The following is a 19,280-nucleotide window of genomic DNA, read 5'->3' on the forward strand; positions in this document are numbered from 1 at the left end:
GCTGGAACAGGGCTTCCTGCCTGCAGTTGTTTATTAATTCAACAGCGGTTGTGTTGCTTGCTGTGGCTTACTGTTTCACTGCTCCCCTGATAGTTGTAGTGTGATAGTAATACACACACACACACACACACACACACACACACACACACAAACTGCTCAAGAGATCCATAGAACAGGCTTTGCAGTGAGTCCCATATGGTATTTAACGTAGAATACACTGAACACAATATTGGACTACATTCAAGTGTGTCAGCACAGTTTTCTTAATAATATTTTAGTGCTAAAATTATCCAAACTGTAATATACCTATTTAGGCCAGAGGACAGAGATGATATTAAGGCTGTGATCACACAGGACATGTTTTTAATTTTACGAAGCACATTTTTCAAAGTGTTTTGTCCTTATTCATGCCCGCTGAGTATTGGATGTATGTTAACAAACTTACATATTAATTGTAGGCTTTTTAGCATGCTATAATGCACATGTTGGCATGCTAAAATTTGCATCGGCTCTACTGGCTATCTGTCAAGATATTCCTCCTCTCACCCTTTTTCTCATTTTCACTCGTTTTTTGCCATAAAATTGCTAAAATGTGTCATCGCAAGCTGTGTTCTCACTCCATTTGCCATTAATTCCTTAAAACAGAGCCCTTGTAGCATCATGATGAAGAGACACCAAATTATTTAAGACATCTGGTGTTGCACAATTCACTTAAATGTTGTGCACTGATGTGGAATAGGGTCGAAAAGCCACGAGTAAGGCCCGCCAGTGTACACAGACGAGGTCTTTCAGGCAAAATGTCTTAAGATGCCATGTTTAACAGTATAGTAATCCCCAAAACTTTATAAAAATGCTGTGTAGAGCTGCGAATGCATTGTAGTTATTCCCATGGACTCTTGCTCTATACATTAGAGAAATGAAAACTTAAAAAAAAAAGAAAAATAATATTCATACAGTATCCCGATCATTGTAGGGACATTTTTTCCTTTTAAGACAGATACACAGCTGGTAAACTGCACAGTCATAGACTCCAGGATGCTCTGATACTTGCTATATCAAAGCGCAGCAAGATATGTAAAACTGTCCAGTCTCAGTCACACTAGAAGCACATTGTGAGTAAAGAACAATTTGAACACTGATCTGATGATTGTTCTTGCCGCAGATTTTACAGTAGTAGTGAAAACTGCAACCACCTACACTCGAACAACAGCGAGCGATCACAAGCATAAGCTGTCCATATGTGTCTGCTAGCGGTTTTTTTGCCTGTGAGTGTGTGCTTGGACTGTACTATAGGTATGTGTGCACTAGCGTGTTTGTGTGAGATCACAGACTACAGAGTGTTCATTAGCTTGCCGGTTGTATAATTGAGTGGTGCTGTTTATATTGCAGCCCACGTTAACTCATAAAGACGCTGTGAAAATGCTTGCTCTGCTGTAAAGAGCACCACCATCTGAAGCTGAACAATGTCTGACGCCGACAGGACGAGCATTTTATTTGACGATGCATATGGTGGCTCCTTTTCACGGTTATAAAATGCTGTTGAAACAGAAGGAGCAAGACAGGGGGAGGGACAAAATGTGGAAGAGACATTAGGGTTTCCGGGGGGGGGGTGAATAGAGGAGAAAGAGAGAAAAATCTAATTTAAGCAAGGTCATTTCTTCTTTAATCGGTGTGAAGCCTTTGTTATTACTTTTACTCTTTTCCTCCTCTTTTTTTAAACACAGCAAAGAAATTAGATGCATTGAACAGGAAAAGAGCAAGGAGAGGAAATTTACTTCCATAATTTGGAGTCAAAAAGGTTGCGTTCAGAGTTTAACTCTCTTTCTCTCCTTTTTAATCCCCCAGTTGATTTCTTTCGCTCTGTTTCCATTTACAAATGGAAATTAGGGGTTATTTTGGTCGACTGTGGAGGAAACACTTGTCTGAAAGAGCCAAAGTGCTTCAGTGAATGTTTTATCCTTCTAAAACATACACATTCACACAGTATGTATTGTGTGGAGACAGTATTTACTGTGATAACATGATTCATGCAGCAAGGGATGGGTACCATTCACATCCGACCCAGTATTGGTACCTACAAGTCGGAAGCCAAGGGTACCTTTTTTTTTCTGAACACTCTATAATAACAGAAATGTAATTTCAGTTATAAAAAATAAATCCAAATGTCACCATTTTAAATTGTAATTTATTTAAAACACTTTTCTCACCACACAAAATAAAACCCCTTCCTATCTTCCTTTCCCTTCCCAAACTCTTCTCTTCTCGACAATCTCCAGCCTGTCAGTCTCACATGAGGGCATAGTAGGAGATTGATGTAGGGGGGGCAACCACCCAAACTGAATAAAGCACCACTCAATTTAAAATCAGATGTACATTTATTGATATTTTATGCTGAGCTATTAATTTTAACAAAAGAAAATGTATATAAATAAGTTGATTTTGCAGCAGAAATGAAACTGAAATGGAAATCTGAAAAGCTGTCGGGCACATTACAAATATTGCAGCGAGCGCCGTCTGCATTGAATTTTAAAAAAATGTCACCACATTTGCGGACGCTTTCGGCTCACCATTATCCTGAGTCACTGTGACTTGAATAAGCTACAGGAGTGATTTAGTCTTGCTCCCTCTCTTTCTCTCTTTACTGCATAAATAAGCGCGTCAGGTCACAGTTAAGCCTGTGAATTGCAGCTGAGCATATTCATCGTGAGACATGCGATTTAAAAACACGTCTGATATGTTTAGAGTCTAGACACACTCTCTCACCTAGATGCCCTCTCAGGTACCAAAATTTGGCATTGATTAATTTAATATCAATTGGTATACAGTAGTACAGATGGAATTTGGTCAGTATGCTCAAAAGTTAAGTACTCAACCCCCAAAATATGAGAAAGTGTTCTTTTGAGTGGTGGTGTATAGTTTCCCTTTGTCAGACAGCTTTAAACTGCAGGTGACCCTTTGAAAGTATTTCTTTTCTAACCATTCTTTACATCATTTGTAATGCTTTTTCCACTGGATGAATTCTTCTTGTTGGATTCCAGGGTTTTGGGTTGACGTGAGAAAAAAGCTATAGTAGTTCTTGTCACCAAAACGTTTTGAAACGACAGTCATTAAAGAAGAATAGAGCACAAAATGTTTAACTAGGGCAGTGCATGCTAAATTAAGGCTTGTATGCTGACTAGAAACAATACTGGCTAGTTGAGGTTTTATATAATTATAAAACAACTGGCAGGATAATGAGTCCCAGATATGAGCTCTTGTTTTGAAAATGCCTGCTGTGCTGCTGAAAATATTTTTATGTTTCATTTTTGAAAAATAGAAGACGCTACCGGATAATTGATTAGATTTTTTTCCACTATCTCTACTGTATGTCATTTCTCTATATCTGGGCCTAATCATTTGCCCAAATGTCGCCAATATATCAAGCAGCGTGTTTAATTACTTCTAATGGTATGTGACAGTCTATACACTACCACTATATTTACTTAAATCCCTTTACACCTGTTAAGTCCTACATGATGACAAATGAGTTTACTATTAGCAATGTAATGAATTAACTTACAGAATGTAAGTGGTTGTGTTACGTTGTATTCTGCAGGGAAGCTGCTAAATTGATTAACCCCTGTTCACTTCACACCTAAACACAGTTTTTTGATTGAGTGTTACTATAGCCAGCTATTTCTGTGCCACTATTTAATATCATAAAATAAAATAGCCACAACTCAATTAAAGACTTGTACAGTACAAGATATCACTTATTGTATATAGTAATAATTAGTGCCACAATAGTTCAATAACTCAGACGTGTCAGAGGGAGACCTCTGGGTGGTATTTTATTTTACAAACCTTCATGTTTGTGGTATATGATGATACAAGTGTGCAGCACTATGTTATGTGCTACGTTTACTTTTAGCTTTTCAGAATAATAAATACACAATGGAAACCCACAAAATGTTAAAAAAGTAATATTCTCATGCCTTTTTTTCATTATTAAACAGAGAAATACAACTGCACACCTTTTAATTAACCATAAAACACAATTCATTCACATTCCACAGAAACAAAATAAAGCTCATCCAAACCGTCCGTAACCGTGGATTACGCTTGCTGGTAATTTAGTTAATAAGTCCACAATCACCGGCTTTGGTTTGGTTGAAATAAATCCTTAATTTATTAAGTTAGATGTTAAATTGGTTCCTTAAGGTCTCTCTCTGCCATCGCTGGCCGCCGGCTGTTTACAGTCCTGTAACTTATCTCTCTACCACTAAGTGTTGCAATGTTTGCTCTACCGGTGGAGACTCAAGACTGACATCTGCATACAATGAGTTTAATAGAAAATCGAGTGCCCTGCCTTTCTGACTGTATTGAAAAACATACCTTTGTGATTTCTAAATACCCTGGTATACTGTGAAACCCTCATACCACCCAAGCCTAATTTAAGCCATGGTGTTCCGCCCCTTAACACCAGAATAGAGATAGATACCCCAGGACAAAAAAAATTGTAGGCAAAATTTTACTGTAATAAAACTTATGGGTTTTAATTGTATACAGTGGTATTAAAAATCGGATTCATTTCCATTCATTCATTCAGCTTCTAACAACTTGACTGGTGTACAATCACTATGTCACTGTTACGGATGACATGTCACTGCCCTCTGTCTTTCTTTGAACGTGTTGTACACATTTTCACCCTTTATTCATGTCCTGATCTAAAATTGGTGCTGAGAAGACACATTTCACACTTGTGGAATTCGCTGTCCTCTTGTAGTAGAGCAGAGATAATACAGGAGCACTTGCCTTGACACCTCATTTTCTTCAATTAGCACAGCTAAGGTCTGTGTGTGTCTGGAGTCATGAGTTTAAATGACAGTGGCAGCCGTATGTCAGTCTAAATCATAGGTGCTCAAAGTGTGGCCCTCAGAAACATTTTTGCAGCTCCCTGTACATAACATGAAATGCAAGCATATATTTGAATCATCTTAGGTCCACGTTAGTACTTTAACTTTCACTATTTTATATATTATTTTTCTATAATACTATACAATCTCATCAAACTGTGCCCCCCTAACAAATGTCTGTCTGGTTAGGAATGACAACTTGTTGCTTTCAACCAGTGGCACCTCACGGGTGTCGCAGGAATTTCACTCAGTCATCAGTGCTAATCCTGATAGCTAATATTGGCAATTTCAGTGGACAACTTGTTAGTTTAATGTAGAAGTGAGATGGAAAAGTGCTGTATATTTGAGGAGAAAAGGACAATAGAGGGAATCACCACACACAAGGAAGCGTGCATCTCACTGAGCTAGCTAATGTTAAAGCTCAGCCAAGAAGGACGTAATAGATATTTACATCTCCCACTGTCACGAGCATGAGCCTCTCATCTATGATAAGATACATGCTTCCTTCTGCGTGGTGATTTGGTTGGCAGGTGTAGTTTTATAGAGAGGAAATAGTTCCTACATCACCAAATGTGATTTGTCTCATGATTATTGCTCGGAGAGATGAAGAAAAATGTCAGTTTATTTTGTTTTAGAAAGAAAAACAGAAATTAATGGATTTTTTCGCCCACCTCAATTACTTGCCTGCTTTGTGTGTCGTGCTGCCTCCTGGGGTATATATCCTGTTGCCAGAAGGAGCTTTGCTGTTTAAGGAGGGCAGAGTCTGTTCCTGTTTATACCAAAACACAGGTCGGGACATAACTACTCTTGGTAGTCAGTAGCTAGGACGATTGATTGGGTAAAATTGGGCTTAATAATTGTACTTCTCCTTTAAAAAGTTATAGGAATTATTGGAAGATTTTTTCTTACAAATAATTCAATTTGAATTTTTCAGTGCCAGTGCTAATCAGATTTCTAAAGTTTCCGTAACCGATACCAATTGATGACGGAGGTGGGTCACATTCAATGACAAGAAGTCGTGTTTTGTCTTCTGTAAACAAAGTGACTTTTTGACTTTCTCTCACATCATTAGTCAACCTAATAAAGATAACACACTTTTTTTTCCTACAGGCCTCTTCTTTTGCCACTAGAAGACAAAGCAAATCTGCTACTAAGTGCCCTCAGGAATAAATCCATTATTATTCCTCTGGATGTTGATGTCCTCTGACGATAGCGGATAATATGATTTCCGAATCTCATCTCAGGGATTTTGCAGACGCAAACATAAACTAGATCAAGTTTTCATGTCTGTCTTCTTTCTGTCTTTATCTCTTTTTTTCTGATTAAGTTGCTTAAATCTAATCTCTTCACATCAGACTTTAATTCCATGCATTTCATTTTGATGAATAAACATGAGTAGATCATTTTATGAGGTAAAATAGCCTGGTGTTTCTTCCAGGGTAAAAAATACCTCACTGCCATAAACTCACTAATAACACAATATCAAACCTGACATCTAGTTGTTATTGTCTCACCAGCTGAATTAAGTCTCAAGACAGCTCCTGATTTTCTTTGTCATAGATTGTGTGTGACTCTGCTTGGAGGGCCCTGAAAGGGCAAAATAGTTTTGGGCAGTCTCTATGTTGTCATACTGTCATACCTCCCTGAAATTTTACAGGCATATATGATAACAGTATTTTTTTTTTTGTGGTGCTGCCACATTATTATTACTTATATTTTCCTTATTAAGCAGACAAATACAATTTTACACCTTCTGAATTCAAATTTTTCACTTTAACAAAGATTAACTTAATTTCCTTTTTCACTTATCGTAAACACTTTGTTCAAACTTAACAGAAACAAAGTAAAACCACCGAATTCATCTTCAGTTAGACTTGTTAGTCATCTACAGGGTTGGATATTAACTTTTTGGCCACAGTGGCTGGTGGATTCAAAAATCTACCAGCCAATCAATAGGTTACCATTTTTTTATTGGCTGGTGAGTGAACCCAGTGTAGCAGCCACTTGCATATTTTACCAGCAATTGACCGGTGGCTGGTGCTAATTTCCAGATTTGGTCATCTAGTCAGTAAGTCCACTGTTACAAAAATCACCAACTCTTAGTTTGTTTGAAATAAATCCTTAAATCCAGCCTGTTGTTGTTAACAGTCATGTAAAGTTATTTTCCCCACATGCAGTCACCAATGTCTGCCACCTTAGCTGCCTTTTCCACCAGTAGAGACTTACCCTTGGTGGTGCAAGATGTGCACTACATACAACACAAAATCCTCAATACAGCTTCTCTGTGTGAGAAAGATGAGTGTCAGTATTTTGACTGTATTACTTTGTAGAAGTCACACGGTCAGGATTTGGCATACAATAATACAGTGATACCACCCAAGCCTAGGTAGAATCAGTGCAATAGGTGAAGCACGTACAGAAAAAGTGCAATGCTGATGCTAAAGTGTTACACTGTATGGACAACTTTCATTTTTTATGTCATTTTTTTCTAAACGCTGACATCAGACCATCAGCTGCAGGTGAAAAAAACAAGCATGTTTTTTTAAAAACATAAACTCTTAATTCATGTCAAATAACAAACACTTTAATTGTGGTTCAGACCTGTGGTTATATCATAATTAACATGGAAACATACTTTTTTTGTAACCCATTCCCTCCCAAATGTATCAGTATGCTCATAACCCTATAAATAAATCATTCAATCAATCAACCATTAACATGGCAACCATGCTTTGTCAACACAGACCAAGCATCTTATTTTGGTCATACTAACTGTCTGCTATTGGGTCATAAAGGCAGGATGCATAGGTACAGCAAGGATTAGTCTTTCTTCTGTGTTGTTTTGGCTGGTTGGTCCAATTTCTTCGAGCAAAGCTCTCCTGAGCTTTTTTTGGTGCTGGGTTGAGGCAACAAAAAAAAGTCAAAAATAAAAGACTAAACCAGAGGGGCCTTTGTTATTCTCCCAAATGTATCTATAGGTGTATCATGTCAACAGAATACTGTTCCTGCTCTCCTTCATTTACCACTTGTGTCATCACAGCATGACTGCAGAGCTAATGTCAATGTCTGGTTCTAACTAATCACCTGTTCAGCACTCTCTGCTTAAAAAAGATTAACTCTTTGTACAGCAGATGTAATTTCTCTGACACATAGACCAGGTTTATGGGTTAATCATGGGGTGTGTCGTGGGGAATCCAGCATCTTTGTCAAACACCATTTAATCAAATGAAGAAAATGTTCTAATTATAACAGCAGGGCAGACAGGAAGCTGAGCAGGACATCCCGCTGAGGTCTCTTAGACATCCGTCAGGAGGAAAAACTGCAAAGGGCAGCTAAGTTAGAGTATGTACTGTTTGCTGTAAGCTCGCAGGGAGCACAAGGTGTTGGACTAATTCACAGTATGGCATTACACAGCAAGACATTAAATTCTGTGGACAGACGTTTTATACTAATGATTCATTTATTTTTTAAACTTAACCTTTGGAAAGAAGAAACTTCCCAGCATGAAATTCTATTCTTGAGAAAATTTGCTTGTTGGAACCACTTCACATTGAGGGTAAAAGGTTAGTGATTTCAAGAAACTTTAAATGATGATGGAAATTCAGACAGACGCTGTGCAATAATAGTGCAAAGCCTTAGGAACTGTTGTGTTCCTGAAAAGCTGGCTTCATTTTGATGAGCTGTGAAACAAGCACAGACAGGTTCACTCACTGGTTGACTGTGCACTGAGACATGTGCAGTACAAAGGCAGGCAATGCCAAAACATGTCTCCCTTGTGCTTATGACAATCGAACAAATTGAGGCTGCAACTACTGAGAATTTCCATTTTTAATTAATCGATTAATAGTTAAATAGCTGCCGATTATTTTTCTCAGTGGAAGACTGTTTGGGAAAACTTGCCTTTGTCTGAACTGTCTGTCCCCCTGTGTGTCTAAGTTGTGGGCCCCTCTACTCATGCTTCACTTGTCTGTCTAAGTCCATCTTACAGAACAGTTATTTTTTGTTTCAACTGATACAGGTGTTTACACCAGGGTTGAGACACAAAGTGTTTTTTCTTTTTTAGTGACAATTAGATATAGATGTATATTATGTTAAATACAAACTTACAGGAGAGGCCAGAGCAAAATCTTCAACAAAATTATTGAAATATATTGAACAACTTAACACCACAGCCTCTGCATGTGAATAAGTTTACTCTGGTAAGCACTGATGCAGTGTTTATGTCTAGGGCTTTTATTGTGAAAGGTAAAAAGGAAAGATGTGGAGCTAATGTGCTGTTATTTAGGAAGCAGAAGGTGTTTGCCTTCCCAGAACTAAGTATGAGACCTCTGTGTTTTTATTTTATTACATTCATAGCTATAGCAGCAGATTGGAGGCAAATGATGTGTGTGTGTGTAAATATTTCGTGGATCAGCCGTTGTCACAGTCAGGATTTGCTACACTGGCACAGGTGTATATATGTATGTGTGACACCAACACACAGATGCCAAAAAGCAGAAGGGCTATGCATCCCTAAATGACACCAAAACGCAAAAGACTCCCAGTGTTGTTTAATTCATGACTATTTTGGTACTAACATTCACCACCAGTGTGGTGGATAACCTCCCGAGATTTACTCGCCAAATGAGAAATCTTCCCACTTTTGTAACCTGGGAGGTGCTAAATTCGGACCCTGGGTGTAGGGCTAGATTCAGGATATGTTAGAGTGACTCTATTTTACCCTAACCCTCAGAATTAAGTTAGAAAGAAAACACTTTGCTGTTCAATTCGTTCATAGGAAAGAATATTGGAAATGTATGTCGCTCAGTATTGTGACATGGGTGATCTATGTAGTCTATCTAGTGCCGTTAACATTGACATGAACTCATTGCCCTCTTGCTGAGATAACCGCAGTGGCCCACAGTGTCTACATGTATCAGACTGTGGCTGTTGGACTCAAGCCAAGTAGTGTGTGTCTGCTCTTGTGTATCTGTTAAAATGAGCTGCATGGTTTTGTTTAGCTTTGGACTGTGTGTCTGTGTTTGTGAGCCAAAGAGAAGCATCAACAGCCGTGCACGCACACATATGCCGATAAGCTCCCCTTTTCTTGCTGTCACTTTATCTCTTTCTCTATGTCTCTCCTGTGTGCTCGGTTACTCCCAGCAGGGTGATAGCAAAGGGCTTCCTTTAGATTCACAACTGATTGGAACCCACTCTCAGTCATACTCTCCCACCATTGCTGCTCCTTACTACTTTCTCACCTCTGTCTCTTCCCCTTCTTCCATCTGTCTCAAATAAACTGGTGTGTGTGTGTGTGTGTATGTGTGTGTGTGTGTTAAACCAAGGTGCCACCTGCCACTGCACTCCCAAAGTACTGGCAGCCAAATCTAATCTCCCCCCCCCCCCCCTCTCTCTCCCCCCCCAATACTGTTCTTCCCTCCAGGTCTTGGATGTTAGCCTTTCTTCTCAGCCGCGGACAACATCCCATCTAGTCAGGTGAGTCTCTTGATATTTTCCCCCTCTCTCTTTGTTTTGTCATCTCACCCTCCGTCTTTTTGTACCTCCCTGTCTCACTTCCCTGCATATGCCTTTGGGTGCTGCTGCAAAGATGCTGCGTCACTGTGCCGGTTTCATATAGACACATTATCACTGTAGGACAGAAAAAAAAAAACAAAAAACAGATCCATCTTTCTTTTGTCCCACCTGCTCCTCCATCTATCTCTGTCATCTTGTCATGTTTGGGAATGTATGTTTGTGTGTTCGGTTGATTTTTAAAAAAATGTTTCTATGAATCATCTCAGACTTGAAGCATATGCTTTTTCTTATATTGGTTTAGTCATTTTTTGTTGAGTGCATATGTGTGAAAACAACAGGCTTTTTCATTTGTTTGTGTATGTGTGTTTATCAGTATGTGTTTGGGTGTGTGGACATGTCTAGACACTCCCAGACAGTTTCACTTTCACGTGGTTTAGATGCAGAGCCACATTATCGCCACTAATTGAGACACTGTAGACTCACTCTGCTTTAGGGGTGTAAATCCCCAGTTTCATCACAATCCTACATTACAATAATATTATATTGATTCTTTGAACAAGAATGTGATATCTGCCAATATCAACAAGTCTTCCATGATGTGATTTTTAATTCGATTCATTTCAGGGGCCTGCGATCGATATGAGACAATATCATATGCCAATTTAACACATGTACAACACATGTTTAACACACTGTTACAAAAGAAGCTGACACCTTTTCTTTTTTGCTTTTGGCCATAAAAGATAAAAACATCATATAAATTATGTCAATAATTGTAACCGCATAAGTGCAGTGAAGTTTACTTCAAATTTTCTCCACTAAACACACATAAAACAAGACATGGGATAAGTTAATCTTCAGGGCTTCATGTCAGAAAGCCTTTTCTGAAAGAAATGGTTTCATTTTAACCCAAACCATGATATTTGTAAGGGCATGAAGGCTATCTGACTGATAGCCCTGAAGGCATACTTCTCCCAGCAGCCCTAAAACATGAAATAACAAACATGATTTCACACAAAATTTGGCTCAATAAAAACTGTTGAGGTTAACAGATAAAACCTGCATGCACATATTTTTTGTGTAACTTTGTCGCCACAGAGCCAATTTTGCTGTAAGAAGTAAGCAGATTCAGGTACTTAACTTTTTTAATCTCATAATTGGATTGTTTACACATGGTATATACTCTGTTGACCCATATATTCTCAGAAAACCAAAATATTTCCACACTGGCAAAATATTCCCAAGTAAATAATGTTATCCTTATCCTCATTCTCTCAGCTGCTGCCTTTATTGCTTAACGCCGTTTGATGGTGACTCAGAATTTCTAAATAAAGGCATATCCTAAAGATGATTTTGATCCGTTTGGGTAAAGTAGCATGATCAGGCTGCGTTGGTGAATAATGGCTATGTGTATGTTACCGACATTACATGGGCTACTCAAAGATAACTTTAGCTTCCTAAAGTATAGGTTTAAAACTTTCAACCTGATGGATGCAATTTGCACCCAAACTTGCATTCATTTTCTGTCAGGTCAATGCAGAACACAGCAACATCAAACATGTATCATTTGAATCAGCTGAACTTACTGCACGGCCTCATTTATTTGGCATCCATTTATGTCAGAACACGTTCTTCTTTGATCTTCTTTGGACTTAAATGAAGATAAGCATTTTTTTTTTCTGAAAGGGGTATTGGTACTACTGAAAAACAGTCCAACACTCCAGCCCTCTGCAGACCATTGTTGTGGTTTGCTGGTCCACATATTTCAGGTGTTGTTATCATCTGCAAATGTATAAAACTATTAACTTACACAAGCTAATTGCATTTTCTCTGAGGCCGGTGAACAAGTCAAATCGCATTTGACACACCGCAGGACCCAAGGAAATGCAGAGTTTAGTGGCAGATCTTGAAATCCATGGGATATATTTATTAGTAGTGTATATGTACACATTGTATAGTATATTGAGAGGTTACCCCTTTTTAACTGTTCCATCGTAGAACCACATGCTGGGCACACAGTGCTCTTTGTTGCTTGTTATGGTACATGCTACAGGCAGGTTTTGAACGTGTGCTGCATTTGTATTAGTCAATATGGTGAACCTCAACAAAAATTCATTACATTACTGTCTACCATCATTTATTGTGATATGAAATTGCTGAGTGCTCTCTGGTGCTGTGTGTCCTGAAATTGAAATCACTGCTGTGTCCTGTTTAGTGCCCCTAGATTTAGAAGGCATTTGGCTGTAGTGATTTTGACTGATAGAATATCAAGACTAATCAATTTGTAAATACTTGAAATTCTATCAGTTGCCACTATAATGGTCGTGTTCCAAGACATTGGTCTCAATAATATTATTCTGCAAAAAACAAAATTAGAATATTAATGACAGTGTTCAATATGCAATTTGTGTGGTAGTTACCACATGCTTGAACATAGCATAATCATGTGTGTATCATTTCTCATCACAACAAGAACGAAAGGTTTATGAACTAAGGTATGTCATCAGTTCACAAGTTATTGGCCATCTGTCCATCATTACACCCTTAGTGACTGCGTATTCTTATTTTTGTTGCTAGCATTTGCCCCCCCCCCCCCCCCCCCCAAAAAAAAATAAATAATAATCTTGATGGCATGAGAGTTGTTTGGCAGAGGTAGGGGAGATAAAAGGCCTAACAAATGCTTTATAACATTAGGGCTGGGGGGATTCATTGCTGTAATTGATTTAATTGATTTCAGAAATATGTTGATTTGCAAAAAGTATGTCAGTGCCTCGCGAAACAGCAAGCTGCACCCGGTCAGAGTGTGGATTCCACCAGGGAGCGAGCAGCGGCCCACGGCAGCGGCCCAAATGACGTCTCACAGTGGTACAGCAGCTCTGCACAGACACCTGAAGCCAAACCGTCTCAGAACACTTTGTTAAAACGGCAGCAGGACAGCACCGTCCTGTTTACTTTATGTCCCCACTCTTGCATGATATATGAGGATCATCAGCACATGGAACAGGTTTTAGTTAGTAGTGCTCACTTTAACTTTCTGCACCCCCACTAATGTTACAACATGCATCACTTAACGTAACCATTCAGCTGTTTTATATTTTCCGTTTACTTTAATGGCTGTGCACAAGTAAAAAATAAGACTTTAACTAACGTTACAGACTGCTGTTAAATGTGTGACCGCTATTACAGTCTGTGAATCGTTTCAATTATTTTCCTTGTGCAAGACTGATGCAAAAATACATTTGCCAGTGATTATCCAAACTGCATAATACTCCAGTGATGAAGTAAATCGAATCATGGGGGGGGGCTGGAGCCAATCCCAGCTGTCATCGGGCGGAAGGTGGGGTACACCCTGGACAGGTCGCCAGACTATCGCAGGGCCAGACAACCTTTCACGCTCACAGTCACACCTATGGGCAATTTAGAGTAACCAATAAACCTGACCTGCATGTCTTTGGACTTTGGGAGGAAGCCGGACACCCCGGAGAGAACCCACGCAGACACGGGGAGAACATGCAAACTCCGCACAACTCCCTCATATAACATTTACTTTTTAGATGGTCCTAACTGACTACTGGTGACAGTGTTCACTGACAGTTTTTCATACAGCTGTCTCTCAAATATTTGTAACTCTGCTTTAGATATTGATCATTGAACTCCCTCACACACCTTACTCTTGCTCCCTCCCTTTTAAACACACACACGTACACACAGACATTCACTATGGCCTAGCAGGGTGCTGTTTTTCAGTTTTCAACAGCATGTACATCCAAACACAATTACAGTATGTGATGTGAAAACATGTAAGCCTTTCCTCCATCTCTCTCTCCCCTGCTGTCTTCATGATGAAAAACATTAGTGGCATTTCCCAGCAGGTCTGTTTGACCTTCTCCTGTTTGTTTAGCCTCTCTTTTCTCCTTTTCTCCTCACCCTTCCATCACACTGGTGGCTGAGCCAGAAAGGCAGCTGACCCTGACCCGGGCACATTTCACTTTGTTTACATTTTATCTACCATATTTGTCCAGTTCTTATACATGCTATTTGACACATTACAAGCCAATGCAAATAAATATGATGAATGTAATTTGTACAGTTATACACTTAAGATAAGATAAAATGAGATAAGATAAGATAACACTTTATTGTCCATTTGCATGGACTTCACGGTAGTCTGTGTAAATATCAAGGATCTTCTGCACACAAAACATCACTCACTTTATGCAAAACATCAGCCTGTTGAGCCCAGTTCACACCAATAATTCGTGACAGGAAAAAACTTTTTTAGAAAGTTGTAGGGAAAAGTTGCAGTGGTAAAAACTGGCCCACATCTGCTTGACTTAAGCAAGCTGATGGTGTTGCTGTTGCCAGCTTATGAAGTTGGCTGGTTTTGGAACACAAGGCATGTCACCTATTTCAACAGCCTATTAGCTTGCAGCAAAGTTAGCTGGTCAAGTCATACGGAGACTGTCCGCTGGTTGAAATGGAGTTTTGGATTTTGTTTGAACAACCATGTAAGTTACTCAAAGAAGAATATAATGGAAGCAGAAGAAGCATTGACTAATTAATCAACATAGGTTATTTAAATTACTTCGGTGTATTTTTTTATGAACACTGACCACCTGAAACTCAGATCATTTTCGTCAGATCATTTTTGCCATTTCATCAATAAATGCAACTGTAGTGAATATCCCACCATCTCTAGCCTCATTCATGTTTTAAGATGCTACAAGTTATATCCAGCTACAAAAAAAGCCTGAAAATTTGGAAGTTGGAGCGGAAGTACAGAGATTCCCAGCCATGGGTCGATGATACACCATATCATCTGGTCGTATTGGTGTAAACTGGCAGGTTTTAGAACCTTGCAGAGCGATGCATAGTATGTAGTTGAAAGTTTCAGCTCATCTTATATCCAGGATACAGCTGCTACAGTAGTTAATTCCACGGTATTTGCCACCCATACACCCATCCGACCAGTCCCGAGCAGTGCCATTGAAGAAGAACACACCGATTGGCACACACAGCTGTCAACCATGTCGTCAGATTACCTTTTTATAGTGTTAAATAACTAATTAAAACCAATCTTATCAGAAAAATGAACACTTGAACAAACATCAAGGTGATATAAATGACCTAAAATGACAGAAACCATCTTTTAGAAATGTATTTGACAGGCACTGTGAGTTTTTAGTTGGCCCATGTCCCAATCACAAACACTGGGGGGGGTTATAACCTATACTGCAGCCAGACACCAGGGGGTGGTCAAAATGTTTTGGCTTCACTTTTGAGACAATGTCATGTCATCCATCTTTATAGTCTATGGTCTGAACTGGGCTTTATATTTACATGAGGTCCTCGACATAAATCTTTTGAGAAATATTTTCCCCATTGTTTTAGGAATAAGAAACCTTTACCTTGTGTTTATTGTTGTTTGAACCAAATCTACTCCCGAGTGCATACAAAACAGCCTAAATAGGACATTTGTTATTGATTATTATGCTATTTGTGTCATGGCAGCATCAGAGTATGTGTTTTATTATTCAACAGGACCACATTAAAAATGTAAGCAGTATGAGGGTGAGAAATGCTATCAACAAGCTCTGAATTATTAAAAAATAACCACAAATCATGAGCACTAGTTCACTTAATTTATTATTTCAAACCTCATATAACATTCTTTTACTAGTACTATGAGGACTTAGAGTATATCTTGTAGGTTAGTACCTTTAAATTATTTTATGTAATATTCCAGAGTATTACTACAGTAATAACAAAGTATTTTTGATAAATAGTTACAACAGTAAATAAAACAGAGTGAGACAGTTATAATAACCAAATGTTGTTAAATGATATTTACTGTAGAGAGAGAGAGAGAGAGAGGTAGTGTTAGTAATGTTTATGTTGTCAGCCACTGCAGCAGTGATGTAATGGCCCAGACCCCCCCCACCCTGCTCCTCGGGCTAGAGTTTAATTTTCTTTCCTTCCCTCTCTCTTCTTGGCCACCTCTCCTCTGAATTTTTTTTTCTCTATTTGTTGTCAGGGCACTCATACATATTAACAAGAAAGGTTATAAAAAACATAAACCACACAAGAAAGCATGTTTTTTTTATATCTGCATACAGTATTTGTAGATGTGTATCCTTGTCTCTGTCAAGACTGAGTGTTATAGGTATGACTGTATTAAAAGCAATACTCCCAAAATAGTAACAGGTGCGACAGTTAGTATTAGTTTATTTTTAAAAGCCAGAAAAGCAACAGTTTATATGCTTTTTTTTTAATACCCTTATTCTAAAAAACCTGAGCCTAAAAGAGCTTTTTGTGGACTGAGGCTCACGTCGAGTGATCTTAAAGCATCTATTGATTACTGATCAGATTTGTTTCGTAACTTCATATTTCACTTGGAGTGGTGCCTTACGGCCAATTTACAGTTTTCACATCTGCAAGGCTCCACTTTGGTCCATGAGACGTTAATGTCGTTATCCACCCATGTCCGCTAGGGTCGTGTGTGGAGGTCCACGTGCAGCCCATTTTTTGTGACCAAGCTAACCGTAAGCAAAGCGAGCACGTTGACAATAACTTGTTCCAAACTCCAGTCCAGTTCAAAACACTGCCATCAAGCCAGTCACTGCAACCTTCCTTTTGTTAAGTCAGTTTTAAGTTGGATATTTGACAGACATTCACTCCAGACCAGCAGTTTAGTTTCATTTTTGCCTGAGGTCGGCAGCAGGTACACGGTAAGCTCACCGCCCAGCCCTCCTATTTACTGTTGGGGGCTTTTACGGACCATCAGTTGTACTGAATATAACTATGTGTTTGTTCATGTGACCGTAGCTGTCCATGGATGTTCAATGTGGAAAATATGTCCAAGCCTAGATGTCCTGTGTCACACACACACACACACACAGTGTTGTTTTCTAGAATCCTGCTCGTGTCTGCGTATATTGTATAACCTCAAACAAAAAGGAAATGAAGAATTATTTGTTTGTGATCATCCATTTACGGAGTTACAGTAAATTTTTTCTCCTTGATGGCACGGCTTCAACTGCGACAAGCGTATTTTCAAATGATTTTTACCTTACTGATAATAAATTTCCAATTTGACCATCGTAACGTTATATTGGAAACTATGTACAACTAAAGAGTGTAAAAATATACTGACATTTAGATGGATTTAATGATGTCATTAACAAAAGTCAACTCAAATGAGATGGCTGAACTGTGATGTAATATCTTGCAGCAATGGATGCCCAATGGCAGAGGAAAACATGAGTAGCAGATTCTGTGTGGTATAACATGAAACATGTATTATGCAGTTTAGTTTGCTAATTTTCCAAGTTCTAGAAATAAAACTAGCCTGTGCTTTGTCATACAGTCCAACTTCTCATTTTCTCCAAGCTAAAATATTTCCAGATTTTTGTTCTGCATTTTTACAAATGTGTGTGCAATTTACCATTCAAAGTATAAACATCCATCCGACAAAGGTTGAGACAGTCGCAAAGCATCCCGATGCATGCACCACCTGCCTGGCAAAACCATGCCCATTTGGCAAAAAAATGCAAAGTTTGTAGGGAATCCCACCTTCTCAATTTCTGATGTCCTCATAAGCAGCAGCAGAGTGGTTTGCTGTTGAGAAGATAATTTTAGTTTTAGTAGGTGTTAAATGAAATAGTATCTGTTCCAAGCACTGCCATCCAACTCTTATCCTAAAAGCATTCAGTTTACTTAATGTTAATATGTGTAGAATTTGAAAATATACAACTTTACTGCAATATTATCAAAATGACATTGTCGTCAACAGCTGTGGTCAAACTACAAAAACACTGTAGTGTCCTCAGTCATAGTCTAACTGATTAAAGCTTAACAAGGAAACATTATTTTAATGTTATCATTATGTATTCACTTGCTGAGGGTTTAATGAGACCATTAATATCTTTCTTCTGCCTGTCTATTAAATATGAAGCTACAGCCAGGAGATGGTTAGCTTCGCTTAGCCTTTAGCAGGGGAAAACGGCTCGCCTGTCCAAAGGTCAAATATCTGCCTACCAACACTTCCTAAGCTCAGTAACATTTGAGACACATGTGTGTACTGATTAAACACATGTTTGATTAGTACACAATAATTTAAAATGACAATTTGTTTTTGGCTAAACTATGCTAACTGTTTCCTTGCCCTATTTAGAAGACAGACGTGAGAGTGGTATCGATCTTGTCATCGAACTCTCAGCAAGAAATAAATGTTTTTTGCATGTTTTAGAGGCAGCAGTGCAATGTAACAAAGCAATAGTACTTTGTTATTGAAATTAAGTACTTTAATTGAGTTTCTTTCACTTTAACTCCACTATTAACTAAATAAAACGTATACTTTTACTTTAATACGTTTGTCCGAAGCTTTTTGTGACTTTGGTACTACAAAATAAAGCTGTAAGGCTTGGTGAATCTGTGGTCCTAGCTTCCAAGTTGATCATAGGCTAATCACATAAGGGAAAGTACAAACAAGTACTCTCAAATCTGCAAGTAATTTTCAAAATTGATGATGCTCACTTTTTTTATTAATATTACCTATACTTTTTCATTCAGTACCTAATTAAATTTAATATCATAAAATTACTTTTGATACTCAAGTACAGTAAATATAAGACTTTTAGGCAAGTACTATTCTTTTCTCATTCTCTGGTAAGATATTTATAAACAGTTGTGAATGAAGTGCCTGAAAGCCATACCTGAGAAAAAGTAAAGTTTTCCAAGAAGAAATGTCTAGATTTTTAATACTTTTGTACAAGTAAGCATTACGCCAGAAACACACTGGCTGCATGAGCAGCCTCACCGAACTGCAGCGTGTTTCACGCGCGAGGTGTTCATACTGGCAGCATTGTGGCT

At 38.5% G+C, this 19,280-nt stretch overlaps 1 protein-coding gene across 1 annotated transcript in view; it reads left to right on the forward strand.

Moving 5' to 3' along the window:
- map2 (microtubule-associated protein 2) overlaps nucleotides 1-19,280 on the forward strand; it is a 108,463-nt gene that overhangs the window by 21,657 nt on the left and 67,526 nt on the right. The window contains exon 4 of the mRNA XM_042494738.1: nucleotides 10,318-10,370. The gene's annotated coding sequence lies outside the window, so the exon portion shown is untranslated. The remainder of the gene's footprint in view (nucleotides 1-10,317; nucleotides 10,371-19,280) is intronic.

This window comes from Plectropomus leopardus, chromosome 10, assembly GCF_008729295.1.
Source record: "Plectropomus leopardus isolate mb chromosome 10, YSFRI_Pleo_2.0, whole genome shotgun sequence".
NCBI lineage: Eukaryota > Metazoa > Chordata > Actinopteri > Perciformes > Serranidae > Plectropomus > Plectropomus leopardus.